This window comes from Schistocerca piceifrons, unplaced genomic scaffold, assembly GCF_021461385.2.
Source record: "Schistocerca piceifrons isolate TAMUIC-IGC-003096 unplaced genomic scaffold, iqSchPice1.1 HiC_scaffold_675, whole genome shotgun sequence".
NCBI classification, from domain to species: domain Eukaryota; kingdom Metazoa; phylum Arthropoda; class Insecta; order Orthoptera; family Acrididae; genus Schistocerca; species Schistocerca piceifrons.
The window spans coordinates 110,671-130,830 of NW_025728921.1; the positions used below are offsets into that span (position 1 = coordinate 110,671).

Here is a 20,160-nt window from a genome sequence, read left to right on the forward strand (position 1 = left end):
GGACTGAAGTTTTCGTGTTTTAACCTTTATTTCAGTAAGCAGTCTACATTATATAGTCATGTTTTAGGATTTTAATTTCAGTACTGTACTTCTTTTGAAGTGGCTGTGTGGTGGATATTCTTTAATATTTTTTTCAATAGAAAAAAAAAAAAAAGGGGTATGATTCCTGCTTAGGGTGCAGGAGGTCCCGGGTTCAAATCCCGGACGAGCCCTAGCGTTTTGTGCAAACTGATCGCACGTCAGTGGCTGAGTCAGCGCAAAAAGCTCGCCGTTGTAGATAAAAAAAAAAAAAAAAAAAAAAAAAGTGGTAGAATGCTCGCCTGCCACGCGGGCGGCCCGGGTTCGATTCCCGGCCGATGCATCATTTTGCTTTTCCCGCGATAATGCTGCCGCGTGGCTTGAGCGCTTGAGATGCACGATCCACAAGAATGTGTAGCTGGATTTCCCTTGAGAAGGACCGAGAACGCAGCACTCGCGGGTCCCCACTAGGACGCTCGCATCATGTTCTACAGACTAGCGTCGGCCTGGCCTCACAAGTTGCTGGGTCCGGGTGCCTCCGAGGCACTGAACTTCAACGACAAGGAGTGCTGCCTATCGTTGCAACAGCTGCAGCAGCACCGCAATCAACTGGGCCGGCAGTGCACGTGTAGCAACAGAACACGTTATCCAGGAAGTACAGTGTCTCTACGTCTAATATTGGGTAAGGTGTTTACCCAGTTTCCAGGACAAGCGGTGCACCCGTGCCTCGGTAGCGCAGTAGGCAGCGCGTAAGTCTCATAATCTTAAGGTCGTGAGTTCGATCCTCACCCGGGGCATTTAATTTTCTGTGACATGGTGGTGCTGTTGCTAGGGCGCCAACGTATTTCTTGTTTGTTATCCACAGCGTTTCAACGCTTCAGCGGGAAAATGTTTACTTCCTGTTATTGCTACTTACAGCTTCCCTTTTCCTCTTCTCCCAGCAGAGCATGAAGCCAAAAGCATTGCTCTGCGACGTTTGAGGTGCGCGCCTTGCCAGTCAGTATGTGCACAGATGCTCGCAAAGAGAGGGGGGCGCCGACGCGGCACTCGACACGAAATGCGACAAGCGACCGTACGAACGGTCGAACGAAACGGCCACATCCGGTGTGGTCTAGTGGCTAGGATACCTGGCTTTCACCCAGGAGGCCCGGGTTCGATTCCCGGTACCGGAACGGAATTTTTTCCACACGAATCGTGACAAGTTTGAGCTGTCCGAGCGGCCGTTTCCCGTCCTGCTCGCAATATAGCTACTGTTTCGTGACCGTCAGCAGAATATAGACTAGGGAAGCAGACACACGACGACCATAGAAATGGTGTGCGGCTTCATGCCACCTGTTTCCAGCGTAGGGCTGAGCAACTGCATCTGCCGAGGCCCGTTAGCTCAGTTGGTTAGAGCGTCGTGCTAATAACGCGAAGGTCGTGGGTTCGATCCCCCCACGGGCCACTACTCTTTTCCTACTACGAAAAGGCGGCGCCGATTTCAGCTGGCGAGTGTGGTGACCAAAAGATCATCACCCTGCGTGGAAGTTGATAGAGGATCCGAACCCGACTCGTCGGGGAGCGCTACAGCATTCACTCGGCAATGGCCATAATATCTTGAATACACTGGTTCTCAACCGATAAAGAGAAAATGAAAGAAAATGTCCGATTGCCGATGCGTAACAACTTTGGCCCTTGTCAGTACTTGGGCGGGTGAGCGCATGGGAACACAGGGCGCTATTGGCACTTTTACTTCCTATTTTTGTTTCTCCTTTCTTTTCGGAGCTACAGCCCGATTCGGTCAGGGAGACGCCACCGTGAAATGAAGGGGGCGTGCTGTGTGTCCATCGCCTCGCCTCTCCTTACCTCTCTCAGTCGTTTCTCGTGCTTGTCGTTTTGATATAGGCCGATTTGAGAGCGTCAGCTCTCGCGTCAGCCGAGCAAAGTCGAGACACACTAAGGGCTGGTATGCAGCGAGTAAGAGGGCGAAAAAACAATAATTTAAGAGCGCGTGGCAAAAGTACTCATACGCGAAATTAAAAGCCTGCTGCGGTGGCCGGGAATCGAACCCGGATCAACTGCTTGGAACGCAACTATGCTGACCATTACACCACCACCGCACAAGCGAGCGCCGCGCGTCCGCGCTGTGTCGGCTTCCCGCCAGTCGGCAGCGGCCGAAGGTGATCGTACCTGGCAGGCGCATTTCGAGGCAGGCTAGGGGAGCACATCCAGACGCATTCGGACAGCGTATCCGCGCACATTTCGCATCCTTTGGCAAGAGTTGGGCGCCGGCAACGCAAGAGTACGCAGAGGACCGCGTTCTGGCGGCATTTTTAAGCAGAGCAGTGCAGTGCAGGATTCAGCGTCTGCAGCATCTTTTCCACAGAATGCTACGGCGCTTGACGGCAGTCCCACTTTCCCTTGAGACATCTGCTCGGCAAGCAGCGTCAAGTTACCGCTGGCCCGAGCATCGGTGGTTCAGTGGTAGAATGCTCGCCTGCCACGCGGGCGGCCCGGGTTCGATTCCCGGCCGATGCATCATTTTGCTTTTCCCGCGATAATGCTGCCGCGTGGCTTGAGCGCTTGAGATGCACGATCCACAAGAATGTGTAGCTGGATTTCCCTTGAGAAGGACCGAGAACGCAGCACTCGCGGGTCCCCACTAGGACGCTCGCATCATGTTCTACAGACTAGCGTCGGCCTGGCCTCACAAGTTGCTGGGTCCGGGTGCCTCCGAGGCACTGAACTTCAACGACAAGGAGTGCTGCCTATCGTTGCAACAGCTGCAGCAGCACCGCAATCAACTGGGCCGGCAGTGCACGTGTAGCAACAGAACACGTTATCCAGGAAGTACAGTGTCTCTACGTCTAATATTGGGTAAGGTGTTTACCCAGTTTCCAGGACAAGCGGTGCACCCGTGCCTCGGTAGCGCAGTAGGCAGCGCGTAAGTCTCATAATCTTAAGGTCGTGAGTTCGATCCTCACCCGGGGCATTTAATTTTCTGTGACATGGTGGTGCTGTTGCTAGGGCGCCAACGTATTTCTTGTTTGTTATCCACAGCGTTTCAACGCTTCAGCGGGAAAATGTTTACTTCCTGTTATTGCTACTTACAGCTTCCCTTTTCCTCTTCTCCCAGCAGAGCATGAAGCCAAAAGCATTGCTCTGCGACGTTTGAGGTGCGCGCCTTGCCAGTCAGTATGTGCACAGATGCTCGCAAAGAGAGGGGGGCGCCGACGCGGCACTCGACACGAAATGCGACAAGCGACCGTACGAACGGTCGAACGAAACGGCCACATCCGGTGTGGTCTAGTGGCTAGGATACCTGGCTTTCACCCAGGAGGCCCGGGTTCGATTCCCGGTACCGGAACGGAATTTTTTCCACACGAATCGTGACAAGTTTGAGCTGTCCGAGCGGCCGTTTCCCGTCCTGCTCGCAATATAGCTACTGTTTCGTGACCGTCAGCAGAATATAGACTAGGGAAGCAGACACACGACGACCATAGAAATGGTGTGCGGCTTCATGCCACCTGTTTCCAGCGTAGGGCTGAGCAACTGCATCTGCCGAGGCCCGTTAGCTCAGTTGGTTAGAGCGTCGTGCTAATAACGCGAAGGTCGTGGGTTCGATCCCCCCACGGGCCACTACTCTTTTCCTACTACGAAAAGGCGGCGCCGATTTCAGCTGGCGAGTGTGGTGACCAAAAGATCATCACCCTGCGTGGAAGTTGATAGAGGATCCGAACCCGACTCGTCGGGGAGCGCTACAGCATTCACTCGGCAATGGCCATAATATCTTGAATACACTGGTTCTCAACCGATAAAGAGAAAATGAAAGAAAATGTCCGATTGCCGATGCGTAACAACTTTGGCCCTTGTCAGTACTTGGGCGGGTGAGCGCATGGGAACACAGGGCGCTATTGGCACTTTTACTTCCTATTTTTGTTTCTCCTTTCTTTTCGGAGCTACAGCCCGATTCGGTCAGGGAGACGCCACCGTGAAATGAAGGGGGCGTGCTGTGTGTCCATCGCCTCGCCTCTCCTTACCTCTCTCAGTCGTTTCTCGTGCTTGTCGTTTTGATATAGGCCGATTTGAGAGCGTCAGCTCTCGCGTCAGCCGAGCAAAGTCGAGACAAGTCGAGACACACTAAGGGCTGGTATGCAGCGAGTAAGAGGGCGAAAAAACAATAATTTAAGAGCGCGTGGCAAAAGTACTCATACGCGAAATTAAAAGCCTGCTGCGGTGGCCGGGAATCGAACCCGGATCAACTGCTTGGAACGCAACTATGCTGACCATTACACCACCACCGCACAAGCGAGCGCCGCGCGTCCGCGCTGTGTCGGCTTCCCGCCAGTCGGCAGCGGCCGAAGGTGATCGTACCTGGCAGGCGCATTTCGAGGCAGGCTAGGGGAGCACATCCAGACGCATTCGGACAGCGTATCCGCGCACATTTCGCATCCTTTGGCAAGAGTTGGGCGCCGGCAACGCAAGAGTACGCAGAGGACCGCGTTCTGGCGGCATTTTTAAGCAGAGCAGTGCAGTGCAGGATTCAGCGTCTGCAGCATCTTTTCCACAGAATGCTACGGCGCTTGACGGCAGTCCCACTTTCCCTTGAGACATCTGCTCGGCAAGCAGCGTCAAGTTACCGCTGGCCCGAGCATCGGTGGTTCAGTGGTAGAATGCTCGCCTGCCACGCGGGCGGCCCGGGTTCGATTCCCGGCCGATGCATCATTTTGCTTTTCCCGCGATAATGCTGCCGCGTGGCTTGAGCGCTTGAGATGCACGATCCACAAGAATGTGTAGCTGGATTTCCCTTGAGAAGGACCGAGAACGCAGCACTCGCGGGTCCCCACTAGGACGCTCGCATCATGTTCTACAGACTAGCGTCGGCCTGGCCTCACAAGTTGCTGGGTCCGGGTGCCTCCGAGGCACTGAACTTCAACGACAAGGAGTGCTGCCTATCGTTGCAACAGCTGCAGCAGCACCGCAATCAACTGGGCCGGCAGTGCACGTGTAGCAACAGAACACGTTATCCAGGAAGTACAGTGTCTCTACGTCTAATATTGGGTAAGGTGTTTACCCAGTTTCCAGGACAAGCGGTGCACCCGTGCCTCGGTAGCGCAGTAGGCAGCGCGTAAGTCTCATAATCTTAAGGTCGTGAGTTCGATCCTCACCCGGGGCATTTAATTTTCTGTGACATGGTGGTGCTGTTGCTAGGGCGCCAACGTATTTCTTGTTTGTTATCCACAGCGTTTCAACGCTTCAGCGGGAAAATGTTTACTTCCTGTTATTGCTACTTACAGCTTCCCTTTTCCTCTTCTCCCAGCAGAGCATGAAGCCAAAAGCATTGCTCTGCGACGTTTGAGGTGCGCGCCTTGCCAGTCAGTATGTGCACAGATGCTCGCAAAGAGAGGGGGGCGCCGACGCGGCACTCGACACGAAATGCGACAAGCGACCGTACGAACGGTCGAACGAAACGGCCACATCCGGTGTGGTCTAGTGGCTAGGATACCTGGCTTTCACCCAGGAGGCCCGGGTTCGATTCCCGGTACCGGAACGGAATTTTTTCCACACGAATCGTGACAAGTTTGAGCTGTCCGAGCGGCCGTTTCCCGTCCTGCTCGCAATATAGCTACTGTTTCGTGACCGTCAGCAGAATATAGACTAGGGAAGCAGACACATGACGACCATAGAAATGGTGTGCGGCTTCATGCCACCTGTTTCCAGCGTAGGGCTGAGCAACTGCATCTGCCGAGGCCCGTTAGCTCAGTTGGTTAGAGCGTCGTGCTAATAACGCGAAGGTCGTGGGTTCGATCCCCCCACGGGCCACTACTCTTTTCCTACTACGAAAAGGCGGCGCCGATTTCAGCTGGCGAGTGTGGTGACCAAAAGATCATCACCCTGCGTGGAAGTTGATAGAGGATCCGAACCCGACTCGTCGGGGAGCGCTACAGCATTCACTCGGCAATGGCCATAATATCTTGAATACACTGGTTCTCAACCGATAAAGAGAAAATGAAAGAAAATGTCCGATTGCCGATGCGTAACAACTTTGGCCCTTGTCAGTACTTGGGCGGGTGAGCGCATGGGAACACAGGGCGCTATTGGCACTTTTACTTCCTATTTTTGTTTCTCCTTTCTTTTCGGAGCTACAGCCCGATTCGGTCAGGGAGACGCCACCGTGAAATGAAGGGGGCGTGCTGTGTGTCCATCGCCTCGCCTCTCCTTACCTCTCTCAGTCGTTTCTCGTGCTTGTCGTTTTGATATAGGCCGATTTGAGAGCGTCAGCTCTCGCGTCAGCCGAGCAAAGTCGAGACAAGTCGAGACACACTAAGGGCTGGTATGCAGCGAGTAAGAGGGCGAAAAAACAATAATTTAAGAGCGCGTGGCAAAAGTACTCATACGCGAAATTAAAAGCCTGCTGCGGTGGCCGGGAATCGAACCCGGATCAACTGCTTGGAACGCAACTATGCTGACCATTACACCACCACCGCACAAGCGAGCGCCGCGCGTCCGCGCTGTGTCGGCTTCCCGCCAGTCGGCAGCGGCCGAAGGTGATCGTACCTGGCAGGCGCATTTCGAGGCAGGCTAGGGGAGCACATCCAGACGCATTCGGACAGCGTATCCGCGCACATTTCGCATCCTTTGGCAAGAGTTGGGCGCCGGCAACGCAAGAGTACGCAGAGTACCGCGTTCTGGCGGCATTTTTAAGCAGAGCAGTGCAGTGCAGGATTCAGCGTCTGCAGCATCTTTTCCACAGAATGCTACGGCGCTTGACGGCAGTCCCACTTTCCCTTGAGACATCTGCTCGGCAAGCAGCGTCAAGTTACCGCTGGCCCGAGCATCGGTGGTTCAGTGGTAGAATGCTCGCCTGCCACGCGGGCGGCCCGGGTTCGATTCCCGGCCGATGCATCATTTTGCTTTTCCCGCGATAATGCTGCCGCGTGGCTTGAGCGCTTGAGATGCACGATCCACAAGAATGTGTAGCTGGATTTCCCTTGAGAAGGACCGAGAACGCAGCACTCGCGGGTCCCCACTAGGACGCTCGCATCATGTTCTACAGACTAGCGTCGGCCTGGCCTCACAAGTTGCTGGGTCCGGGTGCCTCCGAGGCACTGAACTTCAACGACAAGGAGTGCTGCCTATCGTTGCAACAGCTGCAGCAGCACCGCAATCAACTGGGCCGGCAGTGCACGTGTAGCAACAGAACACGTTATCCAGGAAGTACAGTGTCTCTACGTCTAATATTGGGTAAGGTGTTTACCCAGTTTCCAGGACAAGCGGTGCACCCGTGCCTCGGTAGCGCAGTAGGCAGCGCGTAAGTCTCATAATCTTAAGGTCGTGAGTTCGATCCTCACCCGGGGCATTTAATTTTCTGTGACATGGTGGTGCTGTTGCTAGGGCGCCAACGTATTTCTTGTTTGTTATCCACAGCGTTTCAACGCTTCAGCGGGAAAATGTTTACTTCCTGTTATTGCTACTTACAGCTTCCCTTTTCCTCTTCTCCCAGCAGAGCATGAAGCCAAAAGCATTGCTCTGCGACGTTTGAGGTGCGCGCCTTGCCAGTCAGTATGTGCACAGATGCTCGCAAAGAGAGGGGGGCGCCGACGCGGCACTCGACACGAAATGCGACAAGCGACCGTACGAACGGTCGAACGAAACGGCCACATCCGGTGTGGTCTAGTGGCTAGGATACCTGGCTTTCACCCAGGAGGCCCGGGTTCGATTCCCGGTACCGGAACGGAATTTTTTCCACACGAATCGTGACAAGTTTGAGCTGTCCGAGCGGCCGTTTCCCGTCCTGCTCGCAATATAGCTACTGTTTCGTGACCGTCAGCAGAATATAGACTAGGGAAGCAGACACACGACGACCATAGAAATGGTGTGCGGCTTCATGCCACCTGTTTCCAGCGTAGGGCTGAGCAACTGCATCTGCCGAGGCCCGTTAGCTCAGTTGGTTAGAGCGTCGTGCTAATAACGCGAAGGTCGTGGGTTCGATCCCCCCACGGGCCACTACTCTTTTCCTACTACGAAAAGGCGGCGCCGATTTCAGCTGGCGAGTGTGGTGACCAAAAGATCATCACCCTGCGTGGAAGTTGATAGAGGATCCGAACCCGACTCGTCGGGGAGCGCTACAGCATTCACTCGGCAATGGCCATAATATCTTGAATACACTGGTTCTCAACCGATAAAGAGAAAATGAAAGAAAATGTCCGATTGCCGATGCGTAACAACTTTGGCCCTTGTCAGTACTTGGGCGGGTGAGCGCATGGGAACACAGGGCGCTATTGGCACTTTTACTTCCTATTTTTGTTTCTCCTTTCTTTTCGGAGCTACAGCCCGATTCGGTCAGGGAGACGCCACCGTGAAATGAAGGGGGCGTGCTGTGTGTCCATCGCCTCGCCTCTCCTTACCTCTCTCAGTCGTTTCTCGTGCTTGTCGTTTTGATATAGGCCGATTTGAGAGCGTCAGCTCTCGCGTCAGCCGAGCAAAGTCGAGACAAGTCGAGACACACTAAGGGCTGGTATGCAGCGAGTAAGAGGGCGAAAAAACAATAATTTAAGAGCGCGTGGCAAAAGTACTCATACGCGAAATTAAAAGCCTGCTGCGGTGGCCGGGAATCGAACCCGGATCAACTGCTTGGAACGCAACTATGCTGACCATTACACCACCACCGCACAAGCGAGCGCCGCGCGTCCGCGCTGTGTCGGCTTCCCGCCAGTCGGCAGCGGCCGAAGGTGATCGTACCTGGCAGGCGCATTTCGAGGCAGGCTAGGGGAGCACATCCAGACGCATTCGGACAGCGTATCCGCGCACATTTCGCATCCTTTGGCAAGAGTTGGGCGCCGGCAACGCAAGAGTACGCAGAGGACCGCGTTCTGGCGGCATTTTTAAGCAGAGCAGTGCAGTGCAGGATTCAGCGTCTGCAGCATCTTTTCCACAGAATGCTACGGCGCTTGACGGCAGTCCCACTTTCCCTTGAGACATCTGCTCGGCAAGCAGCGTCAAGTTACCGCTGGCCCGAGCATCGGTGGTTCAGTGGTAGAATGCTCGCCTGCCACGCGGGCGGCCCGGGTTCGATTCCCGGCCGATGCATCATTTTGCTTTTCCCGCGATAATGCTGCCGCGTGGCTTGAGCGCTTGAGATGCACGATCCACAAGAATGTGTAGCTGGATTTCCCTTGAGAAGGACCGAGAACGCAGCACTCGCGGGTCCCCACTAGGACGCTCGCATCATGTTCTACAGACTAGCGTCGGCCTGGCCTCACAAGTTGCTGGGTCCGGGTGCCTCCGAGGCACTGAACTTCAACGACAAGGAGTGCTGCCTATCGTTGCAACAGCTGCAGCAGCACCGCAATCAACTGGGCCGGCAGTGCACGTGTAGCAACAGAACACGTTATCCAGGAAGTACAGTGTCTCTACGTCTAATATTGGGTAAGGTGTTTACCCAGTTTCCAGGACAAGCGGTGCACCCGTGCCTCGGTAGCGCAGTAGGCAGCGCGTAAGTCTCATAATCTTAAGGTCGTGAGTTCGATCCTCACCCGGGGCATTTAATTTTCTGTGACATGGTGGTGCTGTTGCTAGGGCGCCAACGTATTTCTTGTTTGTTATCCACAGCGTTTCAACGCTTCAGCGGGAAAATGTTTACTTCCTGTTATTGCTACTTACAGCTTCCCTTTTCCTCTTCTCCCAGCAGAGCATGAAGCCAAAAGCATTGCTCTGCGACGTTTGAGGTGCGCGCCTTGCCAGTCAGTATGTGCACAGATGCTCGCAAAGAGAGGGGGGCGCCGACGCGGCACTCGACACGAAATGCGACAAGCGACCGTACGAACGGTCGAACGAAACGGCCACATCCGGTGTGGTCTAGTGGCTAGGATACCTGGCTTTCACCCAGGAGGCCCGGGTTCGATTCCCGGTACCGGAACGGAATTTTTTCCACACGAATCGTGACAAGTTTGAGCTGTCCGAGCGGCCGTTTCCCGTCCTGCTCGCAATATAGCTACTGTTTCGTGACCGTCAGCAGAATATAGACTAGGGAAGCAGACACACGACGACCATAGAAATGGTGTGCGGCTTCATGCCACCTGTTTCCAGCGTAGGGCTGAGCAACTGCATCTGCCGAGGCCCGTTAGCTCAGTTGGTTAGAGCGTCGTGCTAATAACGCGAAGGTCGTGGGTTCGATCCCCCCACGGGCCACTACTCTTTTCCTACTACGAAAAGGCGGCGCCGATTTCAGCTGGCGAGTGTGGTGACCAAAAGATCATCACCCTGCGTGGAAGTTGATAGAGGATCCGAACCCGACTCGTCGGGGAGCGCTACAGCATTCACTCGGCAATGGCCATAATATCTTGAATACACTGGTTCTCAACCGATAAAGAGAAAATGAAAGAAAATGTCCGATTGCCGATGCGTAACAACTTTGGCCCTTGTCAGTACTTGGGCGGGTGAGCGCATGGGAACACAGGGCGCTATTGGCACTTTTACTTCCTATTTTTGTTTCTCCTTTCTTTTCGGAGCTACAGCCCGATTCGGTCAGGGAGACGCCACCGTGAAATGAAGGGGGCGTGCTGTGTGTCCATCGCCTCGCCTCTCCTTACCTCTCTCAGTCGTTTCTCGTGCTTGTCGTTTTGATATAGGCCGATTTGAGAGCGTCAGCTCTCGCGTCAGCCGAGCAAAGTCGAGACAAGTCGAGACACACTAAGGGCTGGTATGCAGCGAGTAAGAGGGCGAAAAAACAATAATTTAAGAGCGCGTGGCAAAAGTACTCATACGCGAAATTAAAAGCCTGCTGCGGTGGCCGGGAATCGAACCCGGATCAACTGCTTGGAACGCAACTATGCTGACCATTACACCACCACCGCACAAGCGAGCGCCGCGCGTCCGCGCTGTGTCGGCTTCCCGCCAGTCGGCAGCGGCCGAAGGTGATCGTACCTGGCAGGCGCATTTCGAGGCAGGCTAGGGGAGCACATCCAGACGCATTCGGACAGCGTATCCGCGCACATTTCGCATCCTTTGGCAAGAGTTGGGCGCCGGCAACGCAAGAGTACGCAGAGGACCGCGTTCTGGCGGCATTTTTAAGCAGAGCAGTGCAGTGCAGGATTCAGCGTCTGCAGCATCTTTTCCACAGAATGCTACGGCGCTTGACGGCAGTCCCACTTTCCCTTGAGACATCTGCTCGGCAAGCAGCGTCAAGTTACCGCTGGCCCGAGCATCGGTGGTTCAGTGGTAGAATGCTCGCCTGCCACGCGGGCGGCCCGGGTTCGATTCCCGGCCGATGCATCATTTTGCTTTTCCCGCGATAATGCTGCCGCGTGGCTTGAGCGCTTGAGATGCACGATCCACAAGAATGTGTAGCTGGATTTCCCTTGAGAAGGACCGAGAACGCAGCACTCGCGGGTCCCCACTAGGACGCTCGCATCATGTTCTACAGACTAGCGTCGGCCTGGCCTCACAAGTTGCTGGGTCCGGGTGCCTCCGAGGCACTGAACTTCAACGACAAGGAGTGCTGCCTATCGTTGCAACAGCTGCAGCAGCACCGCAATCAACTGGGCCGGCAGTGCACGTGTAGCAACAGAACACGTTATCCAGGAAGTACAGTGTCTCTACGTCTAATATTGGGTAAGGTGTTTACCCAGTTTCCAGGACAAGCGGTGCACCCGTGCCTCGGTAGCGCAGTAGGCAGCGCGTAAGTCTCATAATCTTAAGGTCGTGAGTTCGATCCTCACCCGGGGCATTTAATTTTCTGTGACATGGTGGTGCTGTTGCTAGGGCGCCAACGTATTTCTTGTTTGTTATCCACAGCGTTTCAACGCTTCAGCGGGAAAATGTTTACTTCCTGTTATTGCTACTTACAGCTTCCCTTTTCCTCTTCTCCCAGCAGAGCATGAAGCCAAAAGCATTGCTCTGCGACGTTTGAGGTGCGCGCCTTGCCAGTCAGTATGTGCACAGATGCTCGCAAAGAGAGGGGGGCGCCGACGCGGCACTCGACACGAAATGCGACAAGCGACCGTACGAACGGTCGAACGAAACGGCCACATCCGGTGTGGTCTAGTGGCTAGGATACCTGGCTTTCACCCAGGAGGCCCGGGTTCGATTCCCGGTACCGGAACGGAATTTTTTCCACACGAATCGTGACAAGTTTGAGCTGTCCGAGCGGCCGTTTCCCGTCCTGCTCGCAATATAGCTACTGTTTCGTGACCGTCAGCAGAATATAGACTAGGGAAGCAGACACACGACGACCATAGAAATGGTGTGCGGCTTCATGCCACCTGTTTCCAGCGTAGGGCTGAGCAACTGCATCTGCCGAGGCCCGTTAGCTCAGTTGGTTAGAGCGTCGTGCTAATAACGCGAAGGTCGTGGGTTCGATCCCCCCACGGGCCACTACTCTTTTCCTACTACGAAAAGGCGGCGCCGATTTCAGCTGGCGAGTGTGGTGACCAAAAGATCATCACCCTGCGTGGAAGTTGATAGAGGATCCGAACCCGACTCGTCGGGGAGCGCTACAGCATTCACTCGGCAATGGCCATAATATCTTGAATACACTGGTTCTCAACCGATAAAGAGAAAATGAAAGAAAATGTCCGATTGCCGATGCGTAACAACTTTGGCCCTTGTCAGTACTTGGGCGGGTGAGCGCATGGGAACACAGGGCGCTATTGGCACTTTTACTTCCTATTTTTGTTTCTCCTTTCTTTTCGGAGCTACAGCCCGATTCGGTCAGGGAGACGCCACCGTGAAATGAAGGGGGCGTGCTGTGTGTCCATCGCCTCGCCTCTCCTTACCTCTCTCAGTCGTTTCTCGTGCTTGTCGTTTTGATATAGGCCGATTTGAGAGCGTCAGCTCTCGCGTCAGCCGAGCAAAGTCGAGACAAGTCGAGACACACTAAGGGCTGGTATGCAGCGAGTAAGAGGGCGAAAAAACAATAATTTAAGAGCGCGTGGCAAAAGTACTCATACGCGAAATTAAAAGCCTGCTGCGGTGGCCGGGAATCGAACCCGGATCAACTGCTTGGAACGCAACTATGCTGACCATTACACCACCACCGCACAAGCGAGCGCCGCGCGTCCGCGCTGTGTCGGCTTCCCGCCAGTCGGCAGCGGCCGAAGGTGATCGTACCTGGCAGGCGCATTTCGAGGCAGGCTAGGGGAGCACATCCAGACGCATTCGGACAGCGTATCCGCGCACATTTCGCATCCTTTGGCAAGAGTTGGGCGCCGGCAACGCAAGAGTACGCAGAGGACCGCGTTCTGGCGGCATTTTTAAGCAGAGCAGTGCAGTGCAGGATTCAGCGTCTGCAGCATCTTTTCCACAGAATGCTACGGCGCTTGACGGCAGTCCCACTTTCCCTTGAGACATCTGCTCGGCAAGCAGCGTCAAGTTACCGCTGGCCCGAGCATCGGTGGTTCAGTGGTAGAATGCTCGCCTGCCACGCGGGCGGCCCGGGTTCGATTCCCGGCCGATGCATCATTTTGCTTTTCCCGCGATAATGCTGCCGCGTGGCTTGAGCGCTTGAGATGCACGATCCACAAGAATGTGTAGCTGGATTTCCCTTGAGAAGGACCGAGAACGCAGCACTCGCGGGTCCCCACTAGGACGCTCGCATCATGTTCTACAGACTAGCGTCGGCCTGGCCTCACAAGTTGCTGGGTCCGGGTGCCTCCGAGGCACTGAACTTCAACGACAAGGAGTGCTGCCTATCGTTGCAACAGCTGCAGCAGCACCGCAATCAACTGGGCCGGCAGTGCACGTGTAGCAACAGAACACGTTATCCAGGAAGTACAGTGTCTCTACGTCTAATATTGGGTAAGGTGTTTACCCAGTTTCCAGGACAAGCGGTGCACCCGTGCCTCGGTAGCGCAGTAGGCAGCGCGTAAGTCTCATAATCTTAAGGTCGTGAGTTCGATCCTCACCCGGGGCATTTAATTTTCTGTGACATGGTGGTGCTGTTGCTAGGGCGCCAACGTATTTCTTGTTTGTTATCCACAGCGTTTCAACGCTTCAGCGGGAAAATGTTTACTTCCTGTTATTGCTACTTACAGCTTCCCTTTTCCTCTTCTCCCAGCAGAGCATGAAGCCAAAAGCATTGCTCTGCGACGTTTGAGGTGCGCGCCTTGCCAGTCAGTATGTGCACAGATGCTCGCAAAGAGAGGGGGGCGCCGACGCGGCACTCGACACGAAATGCGACAAGCGACCGTACGAACGGTCGAACGAAACGGCCACATCCGGTGTGGTCTAGTGGCTAGGATACCTGGCTTTCACCCAGGAGGCCCGGGTTCGATTCCCGGTACCGGAACGGAATTTTTTCCACACGAATCGTGACAAGTTTGAGCTGTCCGAGCGGCCGTTTCCCGTCCTGCTCGCAATATAGCTACTGTTTCGTGACCGTCAGCAGAATATAGACTAGGGAAGCAGACACACGACGACCATAGAAATGGTGTGCGGCTTCATGCCACCTGTTTCCAGCGTAGGGCTGAGCAACTGCATCTGCCGAGGCCCGTTAGCTCAGTTGGTTAGAGCGTCGTGCTAATAACGCGAAGGTCGTGGGTTCGATCCCCCCACGGGCCACTACTCTTTTCCTACTACGAAAAGGCGGCGCCGATTTCAGCTGGCGAGTGTGGTGACCAAAAGATCATCACCCTGCGTGGAAGTTGATAGAGGATCCGAACCCGACTCGTCGGGGAGCGCTACAGCATTCACTCGGCAATGGCCATAATATCTTGAATACACTGGTTCTCAACCGATAAAGAGAAAATGAAAGAAAATGTCCGATTGCCGATGCGTAACAACTTTGGCCCTTGTCAGTACTTGGGCGGGTGAGCGCATGGGAACACAGGGCGCTATTGGCACTTTTACTTCCTATTTTTGTTTCTCCTTTCTTTTCGGAGCTACAGCCCGATTCGGTCAGGGAGACGCCACCGTGAAATGAAGGGGGCGTGCTGTGTGTCCATCGCCTCGCCTCTCCTTACCTCTCTCAGTCGTTTCTCGTGCTTGTCGTTTTGATATAGGCCGATTTGAGAGCGTCAGCTCTCGCGTCAGCCGAGCAAAGTCGAGACAAGTCGAGACACACTAAGGGCTGGTATGCAGCGAGTAAGAGGGCGAAAAAACAATAATTTAAGAGCGCGTGGCAAAAGTACTCATACGCGAAATTAAAAGCCTGCTGCGGTGGCCGGGAATCGAACCCGGATCAACTGCTTGGAACGCAACTATGCTGACCATTACACCACCACCGCACAAGCGAGCGCCGCGCGTCCGCGCTGTGTCGGCTTCCCGCCAGTCGGCAGCGGCCGAAGGTGATCGTACCTGGCAGGCGCATTTCGAGGCAGGCTAGGGGAGCACATCCAGACGCATTCGGACAGCGTATCCGCGCACATTTCGCATCCTTTGGCAAGAGTTGGGCGCCGGCAACGCAAGAGTACGCAGAGGACCGCGTTCTGGCGGCATTTTTAAGCAGAGCAGTGCAGTGCAGGATTCAGCGTCTGCAGCATCTTTTCCACAGAATGCTACGGCGCTTGACGGCAGTCCCACTTTCCCTTGAGACATCTGCTCGGCAAGCAGCGTCAAGTTACCGCTGGCCCGAGCATCGGTGGTTCAGTGGTAGAATGCTCGCCTGCCACGCGGGCGGCCCGGGTTCGATTCCCGGCCGATGCATCATTTTGCTTTTCCCGCGATAATGCTGCCGCGTGGCTTGAGCGCTTGAGATGCACGATCCACAAGAATGTGTAGCTGGATTTCCCTTGAGAAGGACCGAGAACGCAGCACTCGCGGGTCCCCACTAGGACGCTCGCATCATGTTCTACAGACTAGCGTCGGCCTGGCCTCACAAGTTGCTGGGTCCGGGTGCCTCCGAGGCACTGAACTTCAACGACAAGGAGTGCTGCCTATCGTTGCAACAGCTGCAGCAGCACCGCAATCAACTGGGCCGGCAGTGCACGTGTAGCAACAGAACACGTTATCCAGGAAGTACAGTGTCTCTACGTCTAATATTGGGTAAGGTGTTTACCCAGTTTCCAGGACAAGCGGTGCACCCGTGCCTCGGTAGCGCAGTAGGCAGCGCGTAAGTCTCATAATCTTAAGGTCGTGAGTTCGATCCTCACCCGGGGCATTTAATTTTCTGTGACATGGTGGTGCTGTTGCTAGGGCGCCAACGTATTTCTTGTTTGTTATCCACAGCGTTTCAACGCTTCAGCGGGAAAATGTTTACTTCCTGTTATTGCTACTTACAGCTTCCCTTTTCCTCTTCTCCCAGCAGAGCATGAAGCCAAAAGCATTGCTCTGCGACGTTTGAGGTGCGCGCCTTGCCAGTCAGTATGTGCACAGATGCTCGCAAAGAGAGGGGGGCGCCGACGCGGCACTCGACACGAAATGCGACAAGCGACCGTACGAACGGTCGAACGAAACGGCCACATCCGGTGTGGTCTAGTGGCTAGGATACCTGGCTTTCACCCAGGAGGCCCGGGTTCGATTCCCGGTACCGGAACGGAATTTTTTCCACACGAATCGTGACAAGTTTGAGCTGTCCGAGCGGCCGTTTCCCGTCCTGCTCGCAATATAGCTACTGTTTCGTGACCGTCAGCAGAATATAGACTAGGGAAGCAGACACACGACGACCATAGAAATGGTGTGCGGCTTCATGCCACCTGTTTCCAGCGTAGGGCTGAGCAACTGCATCTGCCGAGGCCCGTTAGCTCAGTTGGTTAGAGCGTCGTGCTAATAACGCGAAGGTCGTGGGTTCGATCCCCCCACGGGCCACTACTCTTTTCCTACTACGAAAAGGCGGCGCCGATTTCAGCTGGCGAGTGTGGTGACCAAAAGATCATCACCCTGCGTGGAAGTTGATAGAGGATCCGAACCCGACTCGTCGGGGAGCGCTACAGCATTCACTCGGCAATGGCCATAATATCTTGAATACACTGGTTCTCAACCGATAAAGAGAAAATGAAAGAAAATGTCCGATTGCCGATGCGTAACAACTTTGGCCCTTGTCAGTACTTGGGCGGGTGAGCGCATGGGAACACAGGGCGCTATTGGCACTTTTACTTCCTATTTTTGTTTCTCCTTTCTTTTCGGAGCTACAGCCCGATTCGGTCAGGGAGACGCCACCGTGAAATGAAGGGGGCGTGCTGTGTGTCCATCGCCTCGCCTCTCCTTACCTCTCTCAGTCGTTTCTCGTGCTTGTCGTTTTGATATAGGCCGATTTGAGAGCGTCAGCTCTCGCGTCAGCCGAGCAAAGTCGAGACAAGTCGAGACACACTAAGGGCTGGTATGCAGCGAGTAAGAGGGCGAAAAAACAATAATTTAAGAGCGCGTGGCAAAAGTACTCATACGCGAAATTAAAAGCCTGCTGCGGTGGCCGGGAATCGAACCCGGATCAACTGCTTGGAACGCAACTATGCTGACCATTACACCACCACCGCACAAGCGAGCGCCGCGCGTCCGCGCTGTGTCGGCTTCCCGCCAGTCGGCAGCGGCCGAAGGTGATCGTACCTGGCAGGCGCATTTCGAGGCAGGCTAGGGGAGCACATCCAGACGCATTCGGACAGCGTATCCGCGCACATTTCGCATCCTTTGGCAAGAGTTGGGCGCCGGCAACGCAAGAGTACGCAGAGGACCGCGTTCTGGCGGCATTTTTAAGCAGAGCAGTGCAGTGCAGGATTCAGCGTCTGCAGCATCTTTTCCACAGAATGCTACGGCGCTTGACGGCAGTCCCACTTTCCCTTGAGACATCTGCTCGGCAAGCAGCGTCAAGTTACCGCTGGCCCGAGCATCGGTGGTTCAGTGGTAGAATGCTCGCCTGCCACGCGGGCGGCCCGGGTTCGATTCCCGGCCGATGCATCATTTTGCTTTTCCCGCGATAATGCTGCCGCGTGGCTTGAGCGCTTGAGATGCACGATCCACAAGAATGTGTAGCTGGATTTCCCTTGAGAAGGACCGAGAACGCAGCACTCGCGGGTCCCCACTAGGACGCTCGCATCATGTTCTACAGACTAGCGTCGGCCTGGCCTCACAAGTTGCTGGGTCCGGGTGCCTCCGAGGCACTGAACTTCAACGACAAGGAGTGCTGCCTATCGTTGCAACAGCTGCAGCAGCACCGCAATCAACTGGGCCGGCAGTGCACGTGTAGCAACAGAACACGTTATCCAGGAAGTACAGTGTCTCTACGTCTAATATTGGGTAAGGTGTTTACCCAGTTTCCAGGACAAGCGGTGCACCCGTGCCTCGGTAGCGCAGTAGGCAGCGCGTAAGTCTCATAATCTTAAGGTCGTGAGTTCGATCCTCACCCGGGGCATTTAATTTTCTGTGACATGGTGGTGCTGTTGCTAGGGCGCCAACGTATTTCTTGTTTGTTATCCACAGCGTTTCAACGCTTCAGCGGGAAAATGTTTACTTCCTGTTATTGCTACTTACAGCTTCCCTTTTCCTCTTCTCCCAGCAGAGCATGAAGCCAAAAGCATTGCTCTGCGACGTTTGAGGTGCGCGCCTTGCCAGTCAGTATGTGCACAGATGCTCGCAAAGAGAGGGGGGCGCCGACGCGGCACTCGACACGAAATGCGACAAGCGACCGTACGAACGGTCGAACGAAACGGCCACATCCGGTGTGGTCTAGTGGCTAGGATACCTGGCTTTCACCCAGGAGGCCCGGGTTCGATTCCCGGTACCGGAACGGAATTTTTTCCACACGAATCGTGACAAGTTTGAGCTGTCCGAGCGGCCGTTTCCCGTCCTGCTCGCAATATAGCTACTGTTTCGTGACCGTCAGCAGAATATAGACTAGGGAAGCAGACACACGACGACCATAGAAATGGTGTGCGGCTTCATGCCACCTGTTTCCAGCGTAGGGCTGAGCAACTGCATCTGCCGAGGCCCGTTAGCTCAGTTGGTTAGAGCGTCGTGCTAATAACGCGAAGGTCGTGGGTTCGATCCCCCCACGGGCCACTACTCTTTTCCTACTACGAAAAGGCGGCGCCGATTTCAGCTGGCGAGTGTGGTGACCAAAAGATCATCACCCTGCGTGGAAGTTGATAGAGGATCCGAACCCGACTCGTCGGGGAGCGCTACAGCATTCACTCGGCAATGGCCATAATATCTTGAATACACTGGTTCTCAACCGATAAAGAGAAAATGAAAGAAAATGTCCGATTGCCGATGCGTAACAACTTTGGCCCTTGTCAGTACTTGGGCGGGTGAGCGCATGGGAACACAGGGCGCTATTGGCACTTTTACTTCCTATTTTTGTTTCTCCTTTCTTTTCGGAGCTACAGCCCGATTCGGTCAGGGAGACGCCACCGTGAAATGAAGGGGGCGTGCTGTGTGTCCATCGCCTCGCCTCTCCTTACCTCTCTCAGTCGTTTCTCGTGCTTGTCGTTTTGATATAGGCCGATTTGAGAGCGTCAGCTCTCGCGTCAGCCGAGCAAAGTCGAGACAAGTCGAGACACACTAAGGGCTGGTATGCAGCGAGTAAGAGGGCGAAAAAACAATAATTTAAGAGCGCGTGGCAAAAGTACTCATACGCGAAATTAAAAGCCTGCTGCGGTGGCCGGGAATCGAACCCGGATCAACTGCTTGGAACGCAACTATGCTGACCATTACACCACCACCGCACAAGCGAGCGCCGCGCGTCCGCGCTGTGTCGGCTTCCCGCCAGTCGGCAGCGGCCGAAGGTGATCGTACCTGGCAGGCGCATTTCGAGGCAGGCTAGGGGAGCACATCCAGACGCATTCGGACAGCGTATCCGCGCACATTTCGCATCCTTTGGCAAGAGTTGGGCGCCGGCAACGCAAGAGTACGCAGAGGACCGCGTTCTGGCGGCATTTTTAAGCAGAGCAGTGCAGTGCAGGATTCAGCGTCTGCAGCATCTTTTCCACAGAATGCTACGGCGCTTGACGGCAGTCCCACTTTCCCTTGAGACATCTGCTCGGCAAGCAGCGTCAAGTTACCGCTGGCCCGAGCATCGGTGGTTCAGTGGTAGAATGCTCGCCTGCCACGCGGGCGGCCCGGGTTCGATTCCCGGCCGATGCATCATTTTGCTTTTCCCGCGATAATGCTGCCGCGTGGCTTGAGCGCTTGAGATGCACGATCCACAAGAATGTGTAGCTGGATTTCCCTTGAGAAGGACCGAGAACGCAGCACTCGCGGGTCCCCACTAGGACGCTCGCATCATGTTCTACAGAC

The 20,160-nt window shown here is 54.8% G+C and overlaps 45 non-coding genes across 45 annotated transcripts; 36 read left to right on the forward strand and 9 right to left on the reverse strand.

Annotated features, from left to right (window-relative positions):
• Nucleotides 1–742: 742 nt before the first annotated feature.
• On the forward strand, nt 743–815 carry Trnam-cau. Its single transcript has one exon. It is a non-coding gene; the product is annotated as a tRNA-Met (tRNA).
• Nucleotides 816–1,118: 303 nt separating this feature from the next.
• Nucleotides 1,119–1,190, forward strand: Trnae-uuc. Its single transcript has one exon. It is a non-coding gene; the product is annotated as a tRNA-Glu (tRNA).
• Nucleotides 1,191–1,388: 198 nt separating this feature from the next.
• On the forward strand, nt 1,389–1,462 carry Trnai-aau. The gene has a single exon. It is a non-coding gene; the product is annotated as a tRNA-Ile (tRNA).
• A 583-nt stretch (nt 1,463–2,045) lies between these two features.
• On the reverse strand, nt 2,046–2,117 carry Trnag-ucc. The gene has a single exon. It is a non-coding gene; the product is annotated as a tRNA-Gly (tRNA).
• A 347-nt stretch (nt 2,118–2,464) lies between these two features.
• Trnag-gcc lies at nt 2,465–2,535 on the forward strand. Its single transcript has one exon. It is a non-coding gene; the product is annotated as a tRNA-Gly (tRNA).
• A 381-nt stretch (nt 2,536–2,916) lies between these two features.
• On the forward strand, nt 2,917–2,989 carry Trnam-cau. The gene has a single exon. It is a non-coding gene; the product is annotated as a tRNA-Met (tRNA).
• Nucleotides 2,990–3,292: 303 nt separating this feature from the next.
• Trnae-uuc lies at nt 3,293–3,364 on the forward strand. The gene has a single exon. It is a non-coding gene; the product is annotated as a tRNA-Glu (tRNA).
• A 198-nt stretch (nt 3,365–3,562) lies between these two features.
• Nucleotides 3,563–3,636, forward strand: Trnai-aau. The gene has a single exon. It is a non-coding gene; the product is annotated as a tRNA-Ile (tRNA).
• A 593-nt stretch (nt 3,637–4,229) lies between these two features.
• On the reverse strand, nt 4,230–4,301 carry Trnag-ucc. Its single transcript has one exon. It is a non-coding gene; the product is annotated as a tRNA-Gly (tRNA).
• Nucleotides 4,302–4,648: 347 nt separating this feature from the next.
• Trnag-gcc lies at nt 4,649–4,719 on the forward strand. Its single transcript has one exon. It is a non-coding gene; the product is annotated as a tRNA-Gly (tRNA).
• Nucleotides 4,720–5,100: 381 nt separating this feature from the next.
• Trnam-cau lies at nt 5,101–5,173 on the forward strand. The gene has a single exon. It is a non-coding gene; the product is annotated as a tRNA-Met (tRNA).
• Nucleotides 5,174–5,476: 303 nt separating this feature from the next.
• Trnae-uuc lies at nt 5,477–5,548 on the forward strand. The gene has a single exon. It is a non-coding gene; the product is annotated as a tRNA-Glu (tRNA).
• Nucleotides 5,549–5,746: 198 nt separating this feature from the next.
• Nucleotides 5,747–5,820, forward strand: Trnai-aau. The gene has a single exon. It is a non-coding gene; the product is annotated as a tRNA-Ile (tRNA).
• A 593-nt stretch (nt 5,821–6,413) lies between these two features.
• Trnag-ucc lies at nt 6,414–6,485 on the reverse strand. The gene has a single exon. It is a non-coding gene; the product is annotated as a tRNA-Gly (tRNA).
• A 347-nt stretch (nt 6,486–6,832) lies between these two features.
• Trnag-gcc lies at nt 6,833–6,903 on the forward strand. The gene has a single exon. It is a non-coding gene; the product is annotated as a tRNA-Gly (tRNA).
• A 381-nt stretch (nt 6,904–7,284) lies between these two features.
• Trnam-cau lies at nt 7,285–7,357 on the forward strand. The gene has a single exon. It is a non-coding gene; the product is annotated as a tRNA-Met (tRNA).
• Nucleotides 7,358–7,660: 303 nt separating this feature from the next.
• On the forward strand, nt 7,661–7,732 carry Trnae-uuc. The gene has a single exon. It is a non-coding gene; the product is annotated as a tRNA-Glu (tRNA).
• A 198-nt stretch (nt 7,733–7,930) lies between these two features.
• Trnai-aau lies at nt 7,931–8,004 on the forward strand. Its single transcript has one exon. It is a non-coding gene; the product is annotated as a tRNA-Ile (tRNA).
• Nucleotides 8,005–8,597: 593 nt separating this feature from the next.
• On the reverse strand, nt 8,598–8,669 carry Trnag-ucc. Its single transcript has one exon. It is a non-coding gene; the product is annotated as a tRNA-Gly (tRNA).
• Nucleotides 8,670–9,016: 347 nt separating this feature from the next.
• Nucleotides 9,017–9,087, forward strand: Trnag-gcc. Its single transcript has one exon. It is a non-coding gene; the product is annotated as a tRNA-Gly (tRNA).
• A 381-nt stretch (nt 9,088–9,468) lies between these two features.
• Nucleotides 9,469–9,541, forward strand: Trnam-cau. Its single transcript has one exon. It is a non-coding gene; the product is annotated as a tRNA-Met (tRNA).
• A 303-nt stretch (nt 9,542–9,844) lies between these two features.
• Nucleotides 9,845–9,916, forward strand: Trnae-uuc. The gene has a single exon. It is a non-coding gene; the product is annotated as a tRNA-Glu (tRNA).
• A 198-nt stretch (nt 9,917–10,114) lies between these two features.
• On the forward strand, nt 10,115–10,188 carry Trnai-aau. Its single transcript has one exon. It is a non-coding gene; the product is annotated as a tRNA-Ile (tRNA).
• Nucleotides 10,189–10,781: 593 nt separating this feature from the next.
• Trnag-ucc lies at nt 10,782–10,853 on the reverse strand. The gene has a single exon. It is a non-coding gene; the product is annotated as a tRNA-Gly (tRNA).
• A 347-nt stretch (nt 10,854–11,200) lies between these two features.
• On the forward strand, nt 11,201–11,271 carry Trnag-gcc. The gene has a single exon. It is a non-coding gene; the product is annotated as a tRNA-Gly (tRNA).
• Nucleotides 11,272–11,652: 381 nt separating this feature from the next.
• Nucleotides 11,653–11,725, forward strand: Trnam-cau. The gene has a single exon. It is a non-coding gene; the product is annotated as a tRNA-Met (tRNA).
• A 303-nt stretch (nt 11,726–12,028) lies between these two features.
• On the forward strand, nt 12,029–12,100 carry Trnae-uuc. Its single transcript has one exon. It is a non-coding gene; the product is annotated as a tRNA-Glu (tRNA).
• Nucleotides 12,101–12,298: 198 nt separating this feature from the next.
• On the forward strand, nt 12,299–12,372 carry Trnai-aau. The gene has a single exon. It is a non-coding gene; the product is annotated as a tRNA-Ile (tRNA).
• Nucleotides 12,373–12,965: 593 nt separating this feature from the next.
• Nucleotides 12,966–13,037, reverse strand: Trnag-ucc. Its single transcript has one exon. It is a non-coding gene; the product is annotated as a tRNA-Gly (tRNA).
• Nucleotides 13,038–13,384: 347 nt separating this feature from the next.
• Nucleotides 13,385–13,455, forward strand: Trnag-gcc. The gene has a single exon. It is a non-coding gene; the product is annotated as a tRNA-Gly (tRNA).
• A 381-nt stretch (nt 13,456–13,836) lies between these two features.
• Nucleotides 13,837–13,909, forward strand: Trnam-cau. The gene has a single exon. It is a non-coding gene; the product is annotated as a tRNA-Met (tRNA).
• A 303-nt stretch (nt 13,910–14,212) lies between these two features.
• Trnae-uuc lies at nt 14,213–14,284 on the forward strand. Its single transcript has one exon. It is a non-coding gene; the product is annotated as a tRNA-Glu (tRNA).
• A 198-nt stretch (nt 14,285–14,482) lies between these two features.
• Nucleotides 14,483–14,556, forward strand: Trnai-aau. The gene has a single exon. It is a non-coding gene; the product is annotated as a tRNA-Ile (tRNA).
• Nucleotides 14,557–15,149: 593 nt separating this feature from the next.
• On the reverse strand, nt 15,150–15,221 carry Trnag-ucc. The gene has a single exon. It is a non-coding gene; the product is annotated as a tRNA-Gly (tRNA).
• A 347-nt stretch (nt 15,222–15,568) lies between these two features.
• Trnag-gcc lies at nt 15,569–15,639 on the forward strand. The gene has a single exon. It is a non-coding gene; the product is annotated as a tRNA-Gly (tRNA).
• Nucleotides 15,640–16,020: 381 nt separating this feature from the next.
• On the forward strand, nt 16,021–16,093 carry Trnam-cau. Its single transcript has one exon. It is a non-coding gene; the product is annotated as a tRNA-Met (tRNA).
• A 303-nt stretch (nt 16,094–16,396) lies between these two features.
• Nucleotides 16,397–16,468, forward strand: Trnae-uuc. Its single transcript has one exon. It is a non-coding gene; the product is annotated as a tRNA-Glu (tRNA).
• Nucleotides 16,469–16,666: 198 nt separating this feature from the next.
• Nucleotides 16,667–16,740, forward strand: Trnai-aau. Its single transcript has one exon. It is a non-coding gene; the product is annotated as a tRNA-Ile (tRNA).
• Nucleotides 16,741–17,333: 593 nt separating this feature from the next.
• Trnag-ucc lies at nt 17,334–17,405 on the reverse strand. The gene has a single exon. It is a non-coding gene; the product is annotated as a tRNA-Gly (tRNA).
• A 347-nt stretch (nt 17,406–17,752) lies between these two features.
• Trnag-gcc lies at nt 17,753–17,823 on the forward strand. Its single transcript has one exon. It is a non-coding gene; the product is annotated as a tRNA-Gly (tRNA).
• Nucleotides 17,824–18,204: 381 nt separating this feature from the next.
• Trnam-cau lies at nt 18,205–18,277 on the forward strand. Its single transcript has one exon. It is a non-coding gene; the product is annotated as a tRNA-Met (tRNA).
• A 303-nt stretch (nt 18,278–18,580) lies between these two features.
• Trnae-uuc lies at nt 18,581–18,652 on the forward strand. Its single transcript has one exon. It is a non-coding gene; the product is annotated as a tRNA-Glu (tRNA).
• Nucleotides 18,653–18,850: 198 nt separating this feature from the next.
• On the forward strand, nt 18,851–18,924 carry Trnai-aau. The gene has a single exon. It is a non-coding gene; the product is annotated as a tRNA-Ile (tRNA).
• A 593-nt stretch (nt 18,925–19,517) lies between these two features.
• Trnag-ucc lies at nt 19,518–19,589 on the reverse strand. The gene has a single exon. It is a non-coding gene; the product is annotated as a tRNA-Gly (tRNA).
• Nucleotides 19,590–19,936: 347 nt separating this feature from the next.
• On the forward strand, nt 19,937–20,007 carry Trnag-gcc. Its single transcript has one exon. It is a non-coding gene; the product is annotated as a tRNA-Gly (tRNA).
• The last annotated feature ends 153 nt before the right edge of the window (nt 20,008–20,160 follow it).